This window comes from Dipodomys merriami, unplaced genomic scaffold (assembly GCF_024711535.1).
Source record: "Dipodomys merriami isolate MVZ:Mamm:240054 unplaced genomic scaffold, mDipMer1.0.p SCAF_13, whole genome shotgun sequence".
Classification (NCBI taxonomy): Eukaryota; Metazoa; Chordata; class Mammalia; order Rodentia; family Heteromyidae; genus Dipodomys; species Dipodomys merriami.
Window position 1 is genome coordinate 9,302,839 of NW_027202604.1, and position 21,938 is coordinate 9,324,776.

The 21,938-nt window shown below is 38.7% G+C and overlaps 1 long non-coding RNA gene and 1 pseudogene across 1 annotated transcript in view; one reads left to right on the top strand and one right to left on the bottom strand.

Moving 5' to 3' along the window:
- LOC138824526 (uncharacterized) overlaps window positions 1-21,938 on the top strand; it is a 65,837-nt gene that overhangs the window by 21,446 nt on the left and 22,453 nt on the right. The window lies entirely within an intron of this gene.
- LOC138824910 (small nucleolar RNA SNORA40) lies at window positions 5,982-6,076 on the bottom strand (annotated as a pseudogene).

The window sequence follows — 21,938 nt, forward strand, 5'->3', positions numbered from 1 at the left end:
CTTAGCTATGGTAAATAATGCTGCAATAAACATAGTTATGCTGGTAGCTTTAGTGTGGTCTTGTTTGTAAACATTTGGGCAAATGACCAAAAGTGGGACTGCTAGGTCATAGGGGAGCTCTATGTGGAGTCTTTTGAGGAACCAACATACTACTTTCCAAAGTGGTTGAACAAATTTACACTCCCACCAACAATGCAGTAGGGTTCCCTTCTGTCCACATCCCCTCCAACATCTGTTGTTATTACATTTCTTGATTATAGCCATTCTAACTGGGGTGAGGTGGAATCTCAATGTTGTTTTGATTTGCATTTCTTTTATGGCTAGAGAGGTTGAGCATTTCTTCGTGTGTCTATTTGGCCATTCTTATTTCTTCTTCAGAAAAGTTTCTCTTTAAATCTTTAGCCCACTTATTTATTGGGCAGTTGTTTCCTTGAAGATTTGTTGTTGGGGGATTTAATTTTTTGAGTTCCAAGTATATTTTAGATATTAGACCATTATCCATTGTATGGCTAGTGAAGATCTTCTCCCAATCCATGGGCTTTCTATTGATCTTGCTAGCTATGTTCTTTGCCATGCAGAAGCTCTGCAATTTCATGCAATCCCATTTGTCCAAGCTTTCTTTGATTTGCTGTGTTTCTGCGTCTCTATGGAGAAAATTTCAGCCTGTGCCAAGGAGACCTAGGGTTTCTCCTATTCCATCCTGTAATGTTTTCAGAGTGTCTGCTTTGACTCCAAGGTCTTTGATCCATTTGGAGTTGATTCTGGTGCAGGGTGATATATAAGGATCTAGCTTTAGTTTTCTACAAATAGTTAACCAATTTTGCCAGCACCATTGACTGAAGAGGCTGTCTTTCTTCCATTCTAATTTTTAGCTCCCTTATGGAAGATTAGATGGCTATAGGTCTGTGGGTTCGTTTCTGGGTTTTAATTCTATTCCATTGATCCTGAGGACTGTTCTTGTGCCAGTACCAAGCTGTTTTGATTACTATGGCTTTGGTATTGATATTCCTCCAGCATTGTTCTTTCTGTTAAAGATTGTTTTTGCTGTTCATGGTCTTTTATTGATCCATATGAATTTTTGGATTGCCTCTTCTTGAAGAATGAGGTTGGAATTTTGATATGTATCGCATTGAATTTGTAGATAGCCTTGGGAAGAATTGCCATTTTAACTATGTTGATCCTTCCAATCCAGGAGCATGGGAGGTTTTGCCACTTTCTAAGTTCTGTTTTGATTTCCTTTTTCAGGTTTTTAAAGTTTTCATCATTGAGGTCCTTCACTTTAATTCCTAGGTATTTTATTTTTTTGTGGGGCTATTACAAATGGAGTTGCTTTCCTAATTTCAGCCACACTTTTCTCATTGTTGACATACAGAAAAGCCATTGATTTTTGAGGGTTAATTTTATACCCTGCTACTTTGCCAAGTTTTGAATCAGCTTGAGTAATTTGGAAGTGGAGTCCATGGATTCTTTAAATACAAGATCATGACATCTGCATCACACCCAGGGTCTTATGCCTGTTAGATAAGTGCTTTATCCTGAACTATTCTCCTCACTCCATCCCTTTCTATCACTGCATAATATTCCATTGCATAGCTATACTATATTTTTGATTAATTTATAATTTGATTGATATTTGGGTAGTGTCTACTTCTTAAAATCATAAATAATCTGCTATCAACATTTGTGTTCAAATTTTTTGTAGATATATTATATGTGTGTGTGCGTGTGTTTATATCCCCTGCAGTTATGCCTTAAAGTGTAAATGTGATGTAAAGCTATTCTAATTCTTTCATATCATCAACACTTGTTTTTTTTTTTTGTTTGTTTGTTTTTTCAGGTAAGGGGTAGGTTTATTCAGTAGACCTGCTGGGACCAGGCAAGGTTGGCACTCCACGTGGCAGGGAAAGGCCTGGGAAAGAGAGAGAGCTGGAAAAGAGATGGGAAAGAGAGAGAAAAGAGCTAGAAAAGAGCAAAGAGAGGGCATCTGGGCCTGGGCTAGGCCTTATCTAGGGTATGGGCAGAGAAAGGTGTGGCCACATCAAATTCAGATGTGACCTCAGTGGATGCAGATGTGACCTCTTCCAGGTGTCCCAGTTGCCTAGGTAATGCAGGTACTGGGCAGAGACTTTGCTGGGAGGAAGGTGGAGTCTGCTCACCATCCAGGAGTGGACATTACATTCCAGCCTTTTAATAATCATGAAATAGGGCACAGATTCTCTCTGGCTACTTCCTGCTGACAAGGGGCATCGACAATAGGGGTAAATGGCTGGAATTTGGTCCCCTCCCAGAGAAGGCAGTGAGCAGCAGCTGTCCCTTGGTGGTATGAGTCCTTAGATGAAGTCTGGAGAAGTCTCATGAGCATTGAGAGGCTGGAAAAAAAAACTAGAGAACAAATAAATGGCAAGAGGAAGGACTTGGGGCTGAAAATGTTGGTAGAAATGTCCCTAGCTACTTCTGACATCTGGTAACTAGGTAGAGAAGTCAAGTGACAAAAGCAAGAATATAAATTCCTGTTCAGTTAATAGGTAGACAGGTATAGACATTGAATGGGCAGGCTTCTTACTTCTACTGACCTCCCGACTCTGGTTAATTTTGAAAGGGAAGGCACAAAGTAGCTGATGTGACATCATCTCCTTTTAGTCCTGTCCATGTTCCCTTGTTCCCCAGACTGGCTGAGTCTAGGTGCTCATTGCTGGGATGGCTTGTCCCAGTTGGTATTCAAGAGGATTGAACTGAAGGCCTGGACACTGTCCCTGAGCACTTCTGTTCAAGGTCAGCACTGAACCACTTTGAGTAATAGTACCACTTGCAGTGTTTGCTGGTTCATTGGGAGGCTCTTTGCAGGTTAGTTGGGAGATTGAGTCTTAGGGATTTTTCAGCTGGGTTGGCTTTGAACTGAAATCTTTGCCACAAAAGCACTTTATTATTTCCAATTAAAGCAACAAGGAGATCAAGTAGAATAAGTAGAGCTTACCTGATTCTTATCAAGAATTGACCAACAAATATTCTGGAATGACAAAACTTCTTAGATGTGAGAATCTTAGCACAGATTTGCCCAATATTTTAGTCACGTAGTCAGTATCAGAATACATAACACAAAACAAAATAGGCAAAACTCAAAACCTAAAATTTTGACAACAATGTTTAAACGTCTTTGCTAACAAAGCACATCAGATAGTTGAGCCTCAGTTACCAGGGCCTGTGAAAAGAGCAACTTGTTAGCAAGGCACCTTAGAATAGATGGATGGAGTAGTAAGCTTGGTGGAAGGTTAAGGGTCAGATGGGGCCAAACCCTTAACCCACTATGTGGCCAAGATGGCAAATTCAAGATGGCGAATTTCTGAAAAAATGCAAAGAAACCCTGAACAAATAGATCAAGCCTACATTGGCTAGTCTTTGAGAGAGAACCTAGGGAGGGTCCCTGGGACCCAGCCTGTGTCGCACTCTTCAGGGCACAAGCCAAAATGTAGAAAAGAGAAAGGGAGAAAGAGGGAAAGTTGGACATGACTGGCAGAGAGAGAGAGAGCAAAGAGAACCTGAAATTAAACAGACTTCTGACCATTTACCATTGCAGTAGCAAAAACTGTGTACATCTGAGAAAGGCATAAAATTGACTCGCAGCACCCCATTAAATGAGTAGGAGAGTCAGTCTGGTGAGTGAAGGAGAGCTGACCAGGCAGAAGAGGCATCCCGACTTCCCCCAGAGCCCTCTAGAGAGAAATGGCCAAGCCCCCAAAGCCAAGCGTCCTTGGCTTCAGAGGTGACCGGCCTTTCAGCTAAAGGCCGTAGGAGCTCTCTGGCATGGCACCACATCTGGACAGAGACTGAGTGACAGAGAACCATAGAGAGTAGCTTCATTCACCAGAGTGGAGAAGTGGTGTGGACGTGGATGTGAAGGCCAGCAATGGTATTAATGCGCTGTGTCCACAGCAGACAGACCAGTTCACAAAAGGCCGTCAGAACTGTGGGTATTCCTCAGACCAAAAAGGGAAGAACAAACAAAAAAAGAAAAAAGAGGAAAAAAACCAGAGAGGAATCCCATCTATGCTGACTTTAAGCCCTTTATCCGAGTCACGGCACCATTTATGTTAGGTTTTTAAAAAGAGGTAGCCGAGTAAGAACAGCATCACCCATGTGGTATTCAGGTAAGGGGTAGGTTTATTCAGTAGACTTGCTGGGACCAGGCAAGGTTGGCACTCCACGTGGCTGGGAAAGGGCTGGGGAAAAGAGAGAGCTGGGAAAGAGAGAAGAAAGAGAGAGAAAAGAGCTAGAAAAGAGCAGAGAGAACTCATCAACACTTGTTATTACCTGACTTTCTTATTTAGTCACTCTCATGAGTATAAAATGGCATATAATTGTAGTTCTGAGTTATATTCCCCTAATGGATAATTATTCTGAGCATCATTTTATGTGGTTATATAATCTATGTGAATAGTCCTTGGATAAATGTATATTCATATCCACTGATCACTTAAAATATGAGCCAGGCATGGTGATATCTGCCTATTTTCCCTACACTTGAGATGTGAAAGCAGGAGAATTGAAAATCTAAAGCTACTTTGAGGTCCATAAGTTCTGTCCATAAGTTTAAGGAAAAAATTGAATCATGTTTCTATTGTTCAGTTGTAAGATATCTTCCTTTTATACACAATTTTCTTTTCAGAGATATTATTTTAAAATATTTCTCCCAATTCTGGGAAAACTAAAGTTTTAATTTTGATGAAACTCAATTTATGTGTTTCCATTATATTCTTTTGCTTTCATTTTATAGTCAAAGCATTTGCCTAACCCAAGTTTCTTCCTATATTTTATTCTGAGTTTTATGATTTTAGCTCTTACAATTCACCTTGAGTTAATTTCTGTGAATTGTGGGAAGAAAGAATCCAAATTCATTGCTTGCCTTTGAACATCCAGTTGTTTTGGAAACATTTGTTGTAAACATTATTTCAAAATTGGGATATTAGCACCATCAAGATCAACTGCTTATAAATGTAAGCTTTTATTTTAGGACTTCTAATTCTGTCCTACTACAAAAGTCTAGTTTTGATTTATATTGAAGTAGTCCCAGTGACATATAGAAACTGCATTCCTATGTATTTTGATTCTCTCCTTTCCTTTTTTGTGCTATGTTTGTTATGAATATTATGTCACTATATATTATAGGTACAATATGCTTTTTGTTGTTGTGCCCATGCAGGGGCTCGAACTCAGGGGCTGTGTTCTATTCTTTAGTTTTTTCACTCAAAACTGGCACTTCAGCCACAGCTCCTTTTTCAGCTTTATGTTGTCTAATTGGAGATAAGAATCTCACAGATTTTCCTTCTCTGGCTAGCTCTAACCAAGAGCTTCAGATCTCAGCCTCTTGAGCAGCTTTGATTATAGGCATGAACCACCAGGGCCCAGCTATACAATACACTTTTAAAGTTGGGAGGTGAGAAGAGCTAATGTAATACACATTGTAATTATGTGTATTTTCCCCCAACAATGTAACTATAGCAAATTATTTGGTACTGCCTAGTTATCTTTTCTCCAATTCTTCATTTTATATTGCTATCTGGGTTTCTTTCAGGCAGAAATACTTTACTATTTCTTATAAAGTTGATCTTCTAGAAATAAATGCTTTCTTTTTTTAATCTTCATCATAAAATGTATTTGCTTCATTTTGTTTTTTGCTTTTCTTTATTTTGTGCAGTCAGTTTTCAGGCTTGGACTTGGAGCCTCATAATCTTGCTCAACTTTTGTAGTCACAGCTGATGTTTTACTACTGAAGACATGCCTCTAGATCCTGTCATTTTTGATAAGCAATTTTGATAAGTGTAAGATTTTTGGTTGACAATCATTTGCTTTGAACATTTTTAAATTATATTTGAGTAGTTGTATAAATTGTACTTGAATATTTTTTTTTTTTGATTTTACATCAACTTTATTCTCAGAGCAACCTGTGTGAATTAAAGCCTCACATTGCGAACTGTTGTAGTAATCATATTCCTTCTTACATGTACCAAAATCTCATATCAGCAATGAGTTCTGGGTTGCAAAAGAGGATTTACTATTTGCACCTGTCTGTAAGGCTGTACTTGAATATTTTTAATCACTCTTTGATCTCCATTATTTCTGATGAGAAGTCAACTGTTAGTCTTTGGACTTCAGATATACGTAGTTATTTTTCTCCACACTCTCTCTATTATTTTCTACTTAAAAATGTTCTTAACTATGATGTAAATAGGTATAAACTTCTTTGAAATTATCCAGCTGGCATTGATAGAACTTTCAGGATGTGCAGATTCAATTTGAAAATCAAATTTGAGAAGATTTCATTCATTATAGTTTACATGTTGTTGGCTCTACTTTCCTCCTACCCTTTTCTGGCATCCTATTAGGTACATGTTATAGCCTTTCCTATTTCTCTTAGAATATAGTATTTTAATTCTTTTTCCTCTGTATTCTACAGATTGTATAATCACAATTGATCTGCCTTTACATTCTCAAGTCCCTCTTATGCCAGATTTTATCTAGTGTTGAGCCCCTCAAGTGATCTATCAGTTTGTTTATTTTCATTAGTTACTTCCACAATGTCCAGTTAGAAAATAATTTATATTGATTGATACTGTCTTATTTGATGAGCCATTATCATCTTATCAAGGTATTATCAGATATACATCTCTTTTTAAAAATATAATTCTATTACTTCTGTGAATATAGTTATAATGGCTAGTTGGGTGTCTTTGTATTTAAATGTAATATCTGCTCTGTTCTAGTTTCTATTGACTGCTTTCTTCCCTTTAAGTATGTGCCATGCCTTCTTCTTGCTTTAAATGTCTCACACTTCCTTTTCCATTGAGAAGTGGGCATTTTAGCTAATATAAGTGCTCTAGTAATTGTAGTTATGTTTGCTTTTTCGTGTGTGCGTGTGTGTGTGTGTGTGTGTGTGTGTGTGTGTGTGTTGGTCCTCGGGCTTGTATTTAGGGCCTGAGTGCTGACCATGAACTTTTGTGCTCAAGTAGACTTGAACTTGACCATTTGAGCCACAGCATCACTTCCAGCTTTTGAGTGGTTAATTGCTGATAAGAGCCTCTTGGATGGTCTTTCCCGGTCTGGCTTCAAACCACTATCTTTTGATCTCAGCCTCTGGAGTAGCTAGGAATATAGGTATGAACCACCATGGCTAACCTGTAGTTATATTTGTTTGATCTCTTGTTTGTTTATTAACTTAGATGGACTGAGTTTTGGAAATCTATTTCTGCCATAGTATAGAGATTAATATATTTTCTTCTCAGGGGATGGAACCTTAAACGTATGCTCTGATCCTCCCTCCTCTGTACTATATGATGGATTTTGGTCAAGTTGTCTTTGGATATCTCCTTGCATGCTTTTCCTGTTAAGCTTCTGGCTGGTCCTATTGCTCTGTTGTTTCCAGCATTTCCCTGAGTCTTAACTGTGCCATTGTCTGGTCAAATAAGTGTGAGTTCTTTTTCAGGGATATTTTGGGGGCCTGTCTTTAAAACTTGCTCAAACTTTAGAGTGTTTTTCTTAGCTAAGTCTTTATCTGGTGCTCTCCGTTAAACTTCTATGTGGTCTTTTATTTCACTTACTGCTAATATGAAGCTACTAGATCCATGTAATGTATTTTCATGGAAACCTCCATTGCTTTCAAGAATGCCCTTCAATTTGAACTTCCTTGTGCTGTGGTATAAATAAAGTTAGTCTCCTTATGAAGAGCTATGGTTCTCTGCTCTAATAGCCTGATTCTTCTCCCGGACAGTACGTTACTCTGGGAAGTGTTCAGTCTCTCTCGGAGGGATATCTGTGCTCTTTGCACGGGCACTGGAGTAGCTCTATGATTGTGCAGCAGTAAGAGCAGTCAGGGCCCAACACGATCGTGCTTCCACCCTAAACGGTGAAGACTAAGTAGAAGAAGGGGCCTTTGTCTTGAATAGTTTCTTCCAGATATCTTGGGACAGAACAAATGCTGGTATTATGCCTAATAGGCAGCAATTATGGCTCTAACCTGAGAACTCAGAGGACATGGGACCCTGGGGTTTGTTTATATTCACCAGGAATGGCTTCCAGCACAGCGGGCTGTGGTCAAGGGGTCAGGAGGTGGGGAGAGTGTGTGTGGTTGAAATGCTACAGACTCTTAACTATTCTTACCAAGATTTACTACTTGTTCCTTGATAAATGTCTCTCTATTTTCTGCATTCCCTTTTAACAATTTCCAGAGAATTAACATTTTTATTTATTAGAAACACTTTCAAGAGCTGAGGATGTAGCTCAGTGGTAGAGCACTTTCTTAGCACACACTAGACCTTGGTTTCAATCCTCAGCACACACACACACACACACACACACACACACACACACACATTCAGCAGTTAAGGTTCTTTCACTGAGGAGAGAGCAGGAGCAGAATTCTTCATGCTACTTTTCCAGCCCAATAATGGGTTCATATTTAGGTTTTTATAACTAATAATTTCTCCAACTTTTATTTAGAATGTAAATTCCATGTATCTTTTAATCCCTAATGAAATGTAATGGTTTCTCTTCCTTATTATCTGTAAATTGTCAGGGTCAAGAATATGAAATTTTCAAAGATCAAGAATAGAGATCCACCAACAAAAAAAATCGGGGGGAATATCCAGAGACATATAAAAGAAGAATATCATTATCTTCACAGAAGTCAGTGTACAATTTATATTGCTAAAGTAAACCACAAGAAAACGAATGATTGTGTAGTCTAGTCTAGACTTGAGATATACTTTTAAGATTTAGTCTAACATTTAATTTGAAATGCAATTTAAAAGTTTTTAGTCTCTTGTAAATATGGAAGGAGTATATAATTTGATGCCATCATATTTTTAAGTGCTTATACCTTGACAACCCTTTCTTTCATTTAAGTTAGGTTCTAATTCTCTTTGTGTGTGTGTGTGTGTGTGTGTGTGTGTGTGTGTGTGTGTGTATGTGTACTGGTTCTGGGGCTCAGACTCGGGGCTTGGACATTGTCCTTGAGCTTTAGCTTTTTTGTTCAAGATTGACACCGTCACTTAAACCACAGCTCCATTTTTGGCTTTTTTTGTGGTTAATGGTAGGTAAGAGTCTCACAGACTTTCCTTCTCTGTCTGGCTTTAAACCTCTATCCTCATACCTCATATCTCTGCATAGCTAAGAGGAGTTGACTTCCTCTGTTATTTAAAGCTCAATGGATTCCTTCTACCCTCTCCCAAATAAATCTATATTGCTTTTGTCTTCTCTACTACTATTTCTTCTCTCCTTCCCTACTTCTTGCTCTCCCTCTTTTCTTCCTTTGTTCTTAATATCTCCCTCTCTCTTTGCTTCCATCCCTATTTCCTTCCCTGCTGTTTAGCTTGGGTTCTTTCCTTCAACCCTCTTTCTAATGCCAATGTCAATCCCTCAAACAATTGTCAGTGACTTTTTATCCTCTCATTTTATTCTTTTTAAAAATATTATCTCTAAATCATTGTACTAATAAGCAGATTTAAATTTAACATGTCCATTTATATGTTCGATGTATATTGATCAGTGTCATCCCCTCCATCTACTCCCAACTATCCCATTCCCAGCCATCCACTCAAGCTTCATAATTCCATTTTCACACATGTTCATTAAATATTATGACTGCTTTGACTCACCATTCTTATCTCCATTCATGTGACCAACATCCTTGGTCTCCAACCCTCTCAGACAATGCACGTTTCTGCTTCCTAACATTCTTTTGTTAAACTGTCTGTTAATTGTTAATCTGTTCATTGTTTACAAGAGTTATACCATTGAAACCAGTCCCAGCCTAGTAGACTTTAGTCAACTTGATAGATCTACCTTCCACATATGAAAAAAACCCAAACTTGTACCCTCTGAATCTCACTTACTTCACTCAATATGATTATTTCCTGGTACATTTGTTTCCCTTCAGATGGATGAATAAAATTTACTATTTTCTCTGTTCATGCTTGATCCATTCAGTTAAAGGGCATCTGGACTGTTTCCATAACTTGGCTATTGTGAATAGTACTTCAATGAACATGCCTTTACTGTATCCTGACTTGTAGTCTTTCAGATAGATGCTCCAAACTGATATTGTTAGATCATGGGGTAATTGTGTTTTCAGTCTTTTTGAGTGATCTCTGCACTGACTTCCTTAGTGGATGCACTACCTTTTTATACCCACCAACTGTATATTAGTGTTCATGTCCCCACCTCCTTGTTAGCATCTGTTCCTCTTCATACTGTTCTTGTTCATATTCTTGATGATGGCCATTCTGAATGGAGTGAGATGAAATCTCAATGTTGTTTTGATTTGCATTTCTGTTCGGCTGTAGATGTTTAGTATTTCTTTATGTATTTATTGTGCATGTGTACTTCTTCTGTAGGCTGTTTGTATCTTTTGCTATCTAGAAAGTTTTCAGCTTGATGCAATATCCCTTGTCAGTTCTCTCCCGTAGTTATTGAGTCCCTGCAATTCTGTTCAGGATGTTCCTGCCTATGTTCATACGTTTCATTGTTTTCCCCTACTTTTTCCTGTCATAGTTTCAAGGTTTAGAGTCTCTAAGCCTGATGTCTCTAATCCACTTTGAACTGAAATTGTAACCAGGTGAATTACAGGGATCCAGTTTTAGTCTCTTGGATACAAAATCCAATTTTCTTAGCACCATTTATTCAAGAGGCTCTCTATTTTCAAGTTGTATTTTTGGCTCTACTAAAAAGTCAGATGGCTATAGGTGTTAAGGGTTGTTTTTGTGACGGCACCAAGCAGTTTTTGTTACTATGGCTCAGAGTGATGGTTCAAATTCTCAAATTATGATACTTTCAGCCTTGATTTTTTGTTCAAGTTTGCTTTGGCTATTTGTGGCCTTTTGTACTTCCATACACATTTTTGGACTTAATCCTCAATTTGTGAAGAATGAGATGTGTTTTGATGGTGATTGCATTGTATTTATAGATCTCTCTTGGCAATATAGCCAATTTCATAAAATGAATTCTGACAATTCATGAACATGAGAGGTTTTTCTACCCCCAAGTATCTTCAATTACTTTCCTTAAAGTTTTATAGTTTTGTGTGTGTGTGTGTAGAGGTCCTTCACTTCCTTGGTTAAATTCATTTCTAGGTATTTTATTTTTGAAGCTATTATACATGAAATTGTTCTCCTAATTTCTCTCTCCATCTGCTCGATGTTGTTATAAAGAAAAGCTACTGATTTTTTTGTGTTCATTTTTATATCTTGTTACTTTGCTGAAGGTGATTATCAGCTCTAGAAATTTTGGGATGGAGTTTTTAGAATCTTTTAGATATAGGATTATATAAAATGCAATTAGGGATAGTTTGACTTCTTCTTTTCTTCCTTTCTTTCTTTCTTTCTTTTTTGTTCTGGTCCTGGGTCTTGAACTCAGGGCCTGGGCACTGTCCCTGAGTTTTTATGTTCAAGGTTTTTTGGAGATTAACTGGATATAATAGTCTTACTATCTTGGACTGGCTTTGAAACACATTTCCTAGATCTCAGCCTCCTGGAAAGCTAGGATTACAGTCTTGTGCCACTAATGTCCAGCAACTTCTCCTTTCTTGTTAGGATTCCTTTTATATCTTTCTTTTGCCTTATTACTCTGTCTAGGAATTCCAGCACTATTTTGAATAAGAATGGAGAGAGTGGATGTCTTTGTGTTGTTTTCCTAATTTTAAAGGAAATTGCCTCAGTTTTCAATTTTTAGTGTGATAGTGGCTGTAGGTTTGTCATATATAATCTTCCTCTGTTTCTTTTTTCTTTTTTGGTCGTGGGGGCTGAACTCTGGGCCTGGTTGCTGTCTCTCAGCTCTTCAGCTCAAAGCTAGCACCCTATGATTTGAGCCACAGCGCCACTTCCAGTTTTTTCTGCTTTTGTGGTGCTAAGGAATAGAACCCAGGGTCTCATGCACGCGAGGCAAGCACTCTACCACTGAGCCAACTTCCGAGGCCAATTTTCCTCTATTTTAGTTCACAATTCTTTGCAAGAAAAGTTCAGGAGCCATGCTGGCAGACACAAATTTCTCCTTTAAGACTGCGTGGGAAGAAGCGGATTTCGATACTTAGACACCGACATTTTGTTTTCTGCTTGTGAGCAAAGAACATGGGCAATAATGAAAACTTTGCAGAGGTTAAAATGGCTATCATTGGAAGCATGAGCTGGCGCCCTTGGGAAAGTTACCCAATCCTACTGTCCTCATTTCCACTTTTGTTTTGTGCTGTTCTGGAAAAGGGAAACATCTGGGCCTATTTGTTTATTTTTTATTATTTTATGAAGCAAGATTTTTGTTTGTGTACGTGCATCTATTTCTCATTATCTTTAAGTAGTTCAAACTAATACCTATGAAAAATTAAATTAGGTATGTAGCCACTGCTTTACTAGCTGCCCCATAAATGTGATGTTTCTTTCTAATTGGTGCTTACTGCTGGGCAGATAGAAGCCATGTACAACTGCTGTGGGGGTGTGCCATCCTCCTCTCAGAGGCTTCTACTGGCTCCTTTAGGTTTCTCTGAACATATGGAATTATGCCTAGAATGCTGGCAATGATTTTCTAGGATTTAGCAACTGAGAAAAGAATCTTCTGACTGTGGCTTAGGGTTATTCGCTAACATATTTACTGTACAGATGTACATTGGTAGATTTTAAGCAAAAACTGGCGCAGTGTTCTACCTTTGCATTAATTAACAAAACACTGGCAAGTGGTACTGTGCATAATTTTTAACTGTTTTAAAATCACTATTGTTTATGTTGACCTCTTGCAAACCTACAATGGAAATTATTTTTCAACAAAATAGACTTTTCTTCTGCTTTTTGAGCCTTCTGTTTTCTCATTGGAGGTTTTCTCCCTTAATCTGTCTTGGAAAGATAAAAATTACCTATAATTCATGAAAATATATATGAGCTTATTTTGAATTTCTGAAGCACTAGGTTTTTATAAAATACTGGAATATAGAAATAGAATATGTGGGCTTGAGAATCTTCATTTCCAAAATGTACATAGAATAGCGACTACGAAGAGAGAGGCAAACTATACAACAATGAAAACATTCCACTCCATGAACACATATTATACAGAATTATTATCACTATTATTTTTTTATTGTGAAAATACCATACAGAGGAGTTACAATTACATGGGCAAGATAATGAGTATCACTATTATTTTCAATACTATCATTACTGCCATCACGCCTACTACTGCCGTGAGTCCATCTTTTGCCTACTTGGCAAATTACTCTGGATAAACAGGAAAAAGAAGCTCTCTCATGAGCAACATAGTGTGTAACCATGTTTCTCGGATAAGGTGGAGCAATGATAATTATCTGGTTAAATTGTATCAGTGGAGACAACCAGAATATATCATTCACATGTCTGAAAGATCCTGCTTGGCTTTGATAAGTAACATAGCTCTACTTCTTTATATTACAATGTTTCATGGACTTTTCTCCTATCCCCAGACATGGGCGGAAATGTTTTCATGTTTAGCAAAAGAAGTTAGGGTGTTTAAAATGATATATTCAGTTTAACTAGATGGAGAAAGAGTTAGGAGAAAAGAAAATAAGGCTGTGGGATAGGGAGAATTGAGAAGGATAGAACCATGTGATTGGGAATTTAGAGACTGGCAAAAACAAGGCCCACAAGAATGAAACAGAAATTCACAGACCAAAAGGACCAGGCAGGTCATAGAAATGAGCTTAGCCCTTGTGTGGCATATCACAAATGTGTGTGTGTGTGTGTGTGTGTGTGTGTGTGTGTGTGTGTGTGTGTGTGTGTGTGTGTGCCTGTCTGTCTGTATGTATGTATATCTTAGTAACTCAATCTGTGGTTCAAGAGACTGATCATTTGGTTCTAAGCTTCATCTACCTATCACTTGAATTCAGAACTATTTGGGTTGATCACTCCATGCAATTGCCACCATCCCATTTAGACTTTAACACCCAGTGATTGAAGCCTGATTATGGTTAGGATGAGTGATAAGGACTTTTATCATACAGATTTGGGGAAACATAAGTCAACCCCACATTCACACTCCTTATACATCAAACTATGTTCAGCCTGTCTCAAAACTTTCAACTCATTCCAGAATCAATTTTGAGTCTACAATCTCATAGAAGTCTTATTGTAAAATGGGACCATCTTTTCTTTAAAAAAATAAGTTTTTTATTGTGAAAATACTGTAAGAGGGGTTACAATTACATGAGCAAGGTAATGAGTACACTTCTTATCAAGCGTTGTTGTCTTCTCCTTTGTTTTTCCCCTACCATCCCTTCCCTCCCATCTCCATAACTACACTCCACCCCCAAACCCCTTACCTTCCCTAAATTGTAAAGTTCCTTTTTCTACATAGCGTCTTGTACATCTCATTGTTGCAATGGGTCGACCAGTATTCCTATTTAATTTATTTGGGGAGGGGAAGGGAATGGGACCACCTTATAATGAACTTTTCATTTAAAAAAAAATTGAACTTTTCTCCTTTCCCCAGCTTACTTTCTCAACTCCTCACAATGTTTCCTGAGACTATCTCCCAGGAACTACTTGTATCCTGGACTTTTGCTCAATGTGTGTATCTAGGTGAACCCAATTAAGGCATTCAGCTTTTCTATTAGCATTTGTCTATCATGTACATCTGAATTCTTCCATGCTAATTGCACAGCCAATTCTACATTTTTAGATGTTGTTGGAGAACAATCTATTATTTTGCATATATTGCCATAAGAGAATACTACTAACTAGATGCTTAAATAACAGAAAAGCATTGTCTCACAAACTAGAGGCTGGAAATTTGAGACCAAGTTATTTTCAGATTTGATTCCTTCTGAAAGGCTTTGAGAGAAAGAGCTATTGCACATATTTTCCCTTGGCTTATAGAAAGCCACCTTCGTTCTTCACATTCTTCCTATAGATGACTTGTGTCCCAACTTGCTTCTTTTATAAAGAAGTGACACAGGAAATAGTGTATTAGGGGACAGTCTACTCTAGTATTATCTCATTTAAATTGCTTGAATATGCAAAGGCACTATTTATAAATAATATCACATCTTTGTTGGAACTCCAGTATGGGAATTTTGCAGAAGACATAATTACAGCCACAACATTGATGGCCGTCACTCTGGTAGGCATTCAGAAGATAACCAACTAATTCCAGCAGTCTTGCTCCTGGATAGGTCACAGCATGGTACTAATAGCCCCCTTTTAGTTCCAGTCTCTGAGTTTTGAGCAAAAGTGATCTTTGATTTGTTGGAATGAGCCAATTGCCAGTGAGGAAATACAAGTTCTCTTTTCCTTTGGGCAAAGCAGCTAAAAGTATTCCAGATGACAACTCCTTAACTACTTGGATTTTCTGTGTAACCATTAGGAGCAGAACTCCTGTGTCCACATTTGATTGATATCTAAGAAGAATGCAAAATAAACTTCATTAAGTTTAAACTACTGGATTTTTTTCTGTTAAGTGTTATTGCGATATAAATTGGCCTATCCTAACGAATACAAATGCTACATTTTAACATAACCGATATGCTTCAGAATAGATGATTAATTAAATCAATGAACTATTTTGAGTGCTGCCTAGTACCTTACAGTGGATGAGAAACTAAATGTTGATAGGGGGTGAATATAGAATTGTCTCTGCCCCTAAATAACTTACCTGAGAGAGGGGAATAGAGGAGGGGAGGGGAGAGAGGAGAAGAGAAGAGGAAAGGGAAGAGGAGAAGAAAGAAGGGGAGGGGAGGGGAGGGAAGGGAAGGGAAGGGAAGGGAAGGGAAGGGAAGGGAAGGGAAGGGAAGGGAAGGAAAGGAAAGGGAAGGGAAGGGAAAGAGGGAGAGAGAGGGGAATGTAATACAGTGAACTAGATACCCTGACAGAGTTAAGTGGAATGGCACCTGTCAGGAAATTTATCTATTAGTAATGAGGGGTAAGTGGGCAGCCACTTAACACTTCTAATGACATCTAAGGAGGAATTAGCTGGAAGAGATGAAGGCAAAATATTGCAAACAATAATGGAAACAATGTCAAGGAAGCTAAGTGTCTGAGCTCATGAGGAGGGTAGAGTATAAGGAGGAGAGAGGTGACAGATGAGGCTAAGGTGAAAGTTTGATGGGTCCTGTGTGTGGATTTTATCTTACAGGAAAGGGGAAATCGCTCTTAGGTTTTAAATTGAAGAAGGATAGAAATAGATTTCAGTTTAGATACACACAGTGGTTGTGTGGTGATTGCTTTTGTGCCCTGCACCACATCCATTCAGCTCACCTGGATTTAATGCTGCCAGTATAAGACATCAATTACACACAATAATGCTCTTGGTTTTATTGTTGTTGTTTGTGTGTGTGTGTGTGTGTGTGTGTGTGTGTGTGTGTGTGTGTGTGTGTGTTTGTCTTACAGCTTTTTTTTCTCATCTAAAACCATGAAAAGCATAGCTGGGATTACAAAGTGGTAACAGCCCTAGGGTAACCTGTCAAATGTTCTCACCCTCCCTTGCGGGCATGGAGGGTTCTGAGGAGTTCCCTCTGTATACCTCCTCAGGGAGAGAGAAGCAGCATTGAATTGCTGTGGCTATACTGGTAACCAGTCCAGTAATACATTCTATTGGTCTTCTCTCCTTCCCTTCTCCACATAAAAACAAGCTTCCAGGGGCCCCTTCTGCTGTAATTTGGTTATCTAATGTCCTCCTAGTGTGTGTCAGTGCTTAGTCAACAGCTTGACACTACTGGGAGGTGGTGAAAACTTTAAACAAGTGGAGGTATCAGGTCACCCACAGCATCTCTTTGAAGGGAATTTGGGGTACCTTTCTTTTTTCCACCACATGAACCCGCTATGAACTGTTCTACCACAGGCTTGCATGCAACAGACCGCACCACCATGGACTAAAACTTCCAAAACTTTGAGCCAAAATAGTCCTTTTCTCTTTAGCAGTTCATTTCAGGATTTTGTTATAGTAATAGAATAATGACTAATCCAACTACCAACAAATGGGTTTTTTAAATTAAATTTGTGCGGTATCTGGGGAACACAAATGAAATCATAATGTCAAGGATAGATATATTAAAGACCTTTTCAAGGTTAAAATCGCAGCTGACATACAAATACAAGACAAACACATGTCCAAGATTTTATTTACTATATTAATTAATGAGGGAACCAGTAAGATATTGCAACCAATTCAAAAGAGAATTCAAAGCAATACACAAAATTATTGGTGAAGAAAACTGAAATAAATTTACAACTCACATGAATCTAATAGTTTCCTGAAGAGAAGGGAGTGATCACTTGCTCCTTCAACAAATGAAATTCATCTGTGTGTATACAGACACTATCCATTTGTGTTCTTGCCCATTATCTATACTTTATAGAGTTGTAAATTGATCATAGATAGTGGGAGACAGAAATAATGTGGGAATATACTAGACGGGACACTCAAAAACACATTTGTTTATTTGGATTCTTTAAAAAGCCTTTTGGAACTCACTCCTGAAACAGGGAGGATCAGCAGAGAAACTTTCTAAAGAATTAGTGCAATGCTCAAATTGAGCATCTCGGGTAATGGAAAAGATAAGCCAACTAAGGTATTTCTGGGATGTAAAAAGGAACTTATTAACTAATTGGATATGGAAAAGGTGGTAGGAAGAATCAAAGGCTAACACCATGCTTGGAGGCAAATGAATGCCTCATCAGTTGAGCTGAATTGAGTAACTGGAAAGTCACAGGAAGTAGAGTTAGAAAGTGCTGGTCCCAGAGATGTGGGGGAGAGGGGGGGGAGAGGTATGGCTTTGTTGTCAGCATCTCATTGCTTAAGTGGGAGGTGGTGTCGTAGAGTAGTCAAGACCTTGGGTCTTGGAATCAGTAAACAAGAATTGTGTCTTTTTTTCCCACTCTGGCTACTGGATTTTGACAAGTTATGTAGCCATTTTGTGATGAAGTAGTTTCTTCTGCAAAGTTGATGTGAGAATGGACTGATACATTGGAAAAATATTCCTGTATAGGAAAGCTCATAAGTTGTCTCTTAATACATGGTAACTATGACTATAGAATCAGAGCTGGGAAGTATTTAGGGCTCTGCCTTTAGAGATTAAGTTGTGGAATTGTGAAATCTTCTAGGAAGATTTCTCTATCCATTAAGCAGGGCCACTGATAGATCTGCACTTCCTTTGTCTTTGAATGTGTTTTTACTTCTCATTAGTTAAATGAGATTTATATAAAGTTAGTATTTACCTGAAAATAGAAGAAGACTCCATCAACACTATAATGTGGGTTGCTCACTGCTAGCATCTCACAAGAAGAGAAGCTACTAGCATTTGAAAAATCAAGTTGAAATATCAGTGGACAGCTTAGTCATTACTAATAGCTACCCTTCCTTTATAAATCACAGCAGCTTACAGTTTTGTGTTGGAAAGGTATTAGATTAGGCAAAAAGATTGTATAAAGAGAAGGGATTTCCTGGTAGCTATATAGGCCAGGGTGAGAATCAATGCCTTTGAGTCTTAGAGTTGTGTATCTTGGGTTTCATATGTGTCTGACTGCAAATCTGACTCATCTCTCATCTTCTTACAAGAACTGTGAAGTACCATGACTGTAGAAAGGAATTCCTGGTACTGGGTAATGATTGGTGGTGGTGATGGTAGGGGTAATGCCACTGATGCTATGGTGTTATAGCAGAAAAATGGTTCTCCTTTCTACCAAATAGTGTGTGTATTCTTCTAATACATCATAAAATCTTTTGATATTATTTTTTCACTTTTTGTGTCTTTTTCCAGACAAGATCTTACTATAGAGTATAGACTGACCTAAAACTTTGTATTCCTCCTCCCTCCACCTCCCAAGTCCTGGTTTTATAAGCACTATGTTTAATACGATCAATTCTGAGGTGAGATTGTAGGAGGAATAAGAACCTGAAGGGAAAAGAGAAGAGGAGAGAAGAAAAGAGAAGGGAAGGAGAAGAGAAGGGAAGGCAAGAAGGAAAGTGGAGAGAGGAAGGGAACCTGAGAAATCAGAGACTGAAAGGTCTCAGGAATAGTGCGGCTGCTTTGAAGTTCCTGGGCCCCTCTGTGTGCTAGTGCAGATGTGTGCTGGACTGGGGTGTAGCTCAGTGGTATAGTGCAAGCCTATCTTTTGGGAAGCCCTACATTCAAATCTTGGCACTGCCACCAACAAAAATAAATGTGTACGTATGTGTGTGCACGTATTTGTGTACACGTGCGTGGGATTACTGTAATAGTCACTATCAAAATTTGAGTTTATTGAAATAAAATAGAGAAGTGTGTGAGTTTTTGGAGTCTTGATATTTATACTTAGTCAAGTGACCAGAAGAAGAGGAGGAGGATGACAATGATGACAAAAAGTAAGAGATACGATTTGTTCCAGGGGTTAGTCACATGTTCATAGCAACCTCAAGAGGGATAATACACATAATACCGGTGACCAGATAAGTTTTACTGACATGACAGAAGAAAAGGAGTTATACATGCCAGGACTAAAGTATGGGTTGGTTGGAACCACATGCTAACTTTTTAATGACTATTACAGAGCCTTTCATATGAGCATCAATGTTGGCTTTCTGAATCAGAAAGCCAGGTAGCTGCCATTGTAATGAAAATCTGAAAGCTAAAAAAGAATGCTCCTGAAGACAAGTCTTTATCTCCAAAGCATTTTGTTCTGAGTAAAACATCATATTCCAAAGGGGAAGGTGTGAAATGCTTTTTTATTGTTTTTCTAATTGGTCACAATTTCAATGGAGAGATCCACCATCAATGGCAAGTAGTGGGGCTTTGTATTTCTATAAATAGAGACAGGCTGTGAGGCTGTGAAGGAATGTTCTGGAGAGAGGAGGGACCCCAACGCAGGATGGAGTTAGAGAATGGTAGGGGCTCTCTATGTGACTGGAATAAAGAATCCACAGATGAGCAGGGCTTTCTCTATAGATAAAATGGACACCAGGAATTAATCATGTGCTAGCTTTGCCCTATATCATCTTGAGTTTTTCTGGTGCCTAAGGCAAACTAACAATCTGTCAAACCTAAAGTTTGGGAAAAGTGACAATGTCCTGACAGACTACAACTAGAAAAAAAAAATAGGAGTATCCTTTCTGATGATACACAAAGCTATTCTAGGTGAGGAAATGTTTCTAAGTAACCAAATTCTGTCTGGAAACCAAGGGTGCAAAGGAGACAAATTGGCACTTTTGATTGGATCTGAGTTGGAAGACTCCTGCTCTGTCTCATATCTACCGCCCCCCTTGTCCTTCTAAAATGTTGGTGGTTAGAACTCAAAGTGTAAATGGTGCTTGCTCACAGTGCTAATTTTCAAAAACACTGTGAGAGTCTAAACCTGACCTTCTATTGGAGAGAAGACCTACTAGTAAATAAAGGAGCTTGCTAACATCTTTGACCTTACTTCTCTTCATACTCAAGGCAATATTTATCATTACCTTTTTACTAGGTAGGGTTTTCTCCACACATGTGTCCATCTCATAAGCCCCTCAGAAGTGACAAGTTAGGTCCATGCTACTAAATCTGGCATGCCAACACTAAATTATCCACTGTCTCTTTTGTGTCAGAATCTGAGGAATAATTTGTTATAACCTTTATTATGAACTCACAACCAAATCAAGAACTAAAGTCGTATTCCCAGTTCGTTGATGTGATGTTTGGAACTCAGATAAAATGATGAGATAACAATAGAAAAGAGGCCACCTCAGGTTCAAGAATTTGAACACAATGTGACTCCCAACATTGTTATGGTTCCTACTGTTTTCTTCTGTGTTACTGTCACCCTCCCCAATGTCTAATTGAAGAGAACTCTAAAACCCTGAAACTCTGTCTATGTTTAAAGATGTGTGTCCACAGATAAATCCACACAGTAGCTATACTGATCTCTATCTCTTCCTCTATCTCCTTATATTCTCCTAGATATGAGAATAAATCCAAACATTTGATTTCCTTAACTGAATACACCAGACAGGCCTGTCAGTCTGGCGTGATGCCCCATGGAAGTGCAGCTTCTACCCATGATGGTCAGTGAACTGAATCCTGATGGGAAGCAAAGGATGAGGCAGAGGCGGGAAGGAGGGAGGACAGGGCCTCTGAAAACATTGCAGTTCTGAGCTCCAAGCTTACTCCACAGGGGTGCCGAGCAAGATGAGAAACTGACCCTATATGTTCAGTGGGAAAATCAAAAAGTAGGCCAAGTGCACATTAGTTAATATTAAAGTGAGAGTCTCTGGAATTGTTTCTGCAAATCCCTCACTCACTGGTCTAATTAGGGAAAACAGAAGATCCCAACGTATCAGTAATTTCACACCAGTGGAAAGCTTTGGAGTTACATAAATGTTTACCTCAATAATCCAGGCGTGGGGTTACGCCTGCCTCCGAACAGTTTGTAAGGAAGAGGGGACGCGAGTAAGTGCCCAAGGCTGCTGAAGTTACTCCCAAACTAAGAAAGTAAAGTCTGGCCACTTGTCATGCATGGATCATTCCCATGGTATATGGGTGCATGTGGTTCCCAAACATTCTGTTTCCTGGAGGATACTTAGTACTTGTGCCCAGTCCTCAGGGAGCCCACTTTTGTCTCAGACAGGGGGCTAGGGATCCCCTGTTATTTCTGTTTAGGCATCCCAAGAGGAGGAAATATCTTCTCTCTTTTTCACCGTGCTCATATTGGTCTTTGAAAGCCAGTGTTAACACAGTGAGACATGACTACGGAGAAACTTACCATCCTAGGATGTCTCATCCCAGCCTGGTGCCAAAATAATCACATTAGTCTAGCTCTTCACACTTTCTACACTCCAGTCCATTCAGCACCTATTCATTACATTCCCAAATGAATAGTACTGCAGTGGGGACATCAACGCTCAGACAAGTTCAGCAATTTGCCCCAGATCACACAGCCAATGAGGTTGTAAAGCCACAGTTAGCAACCCAGGACTCTCAACTTCTAATT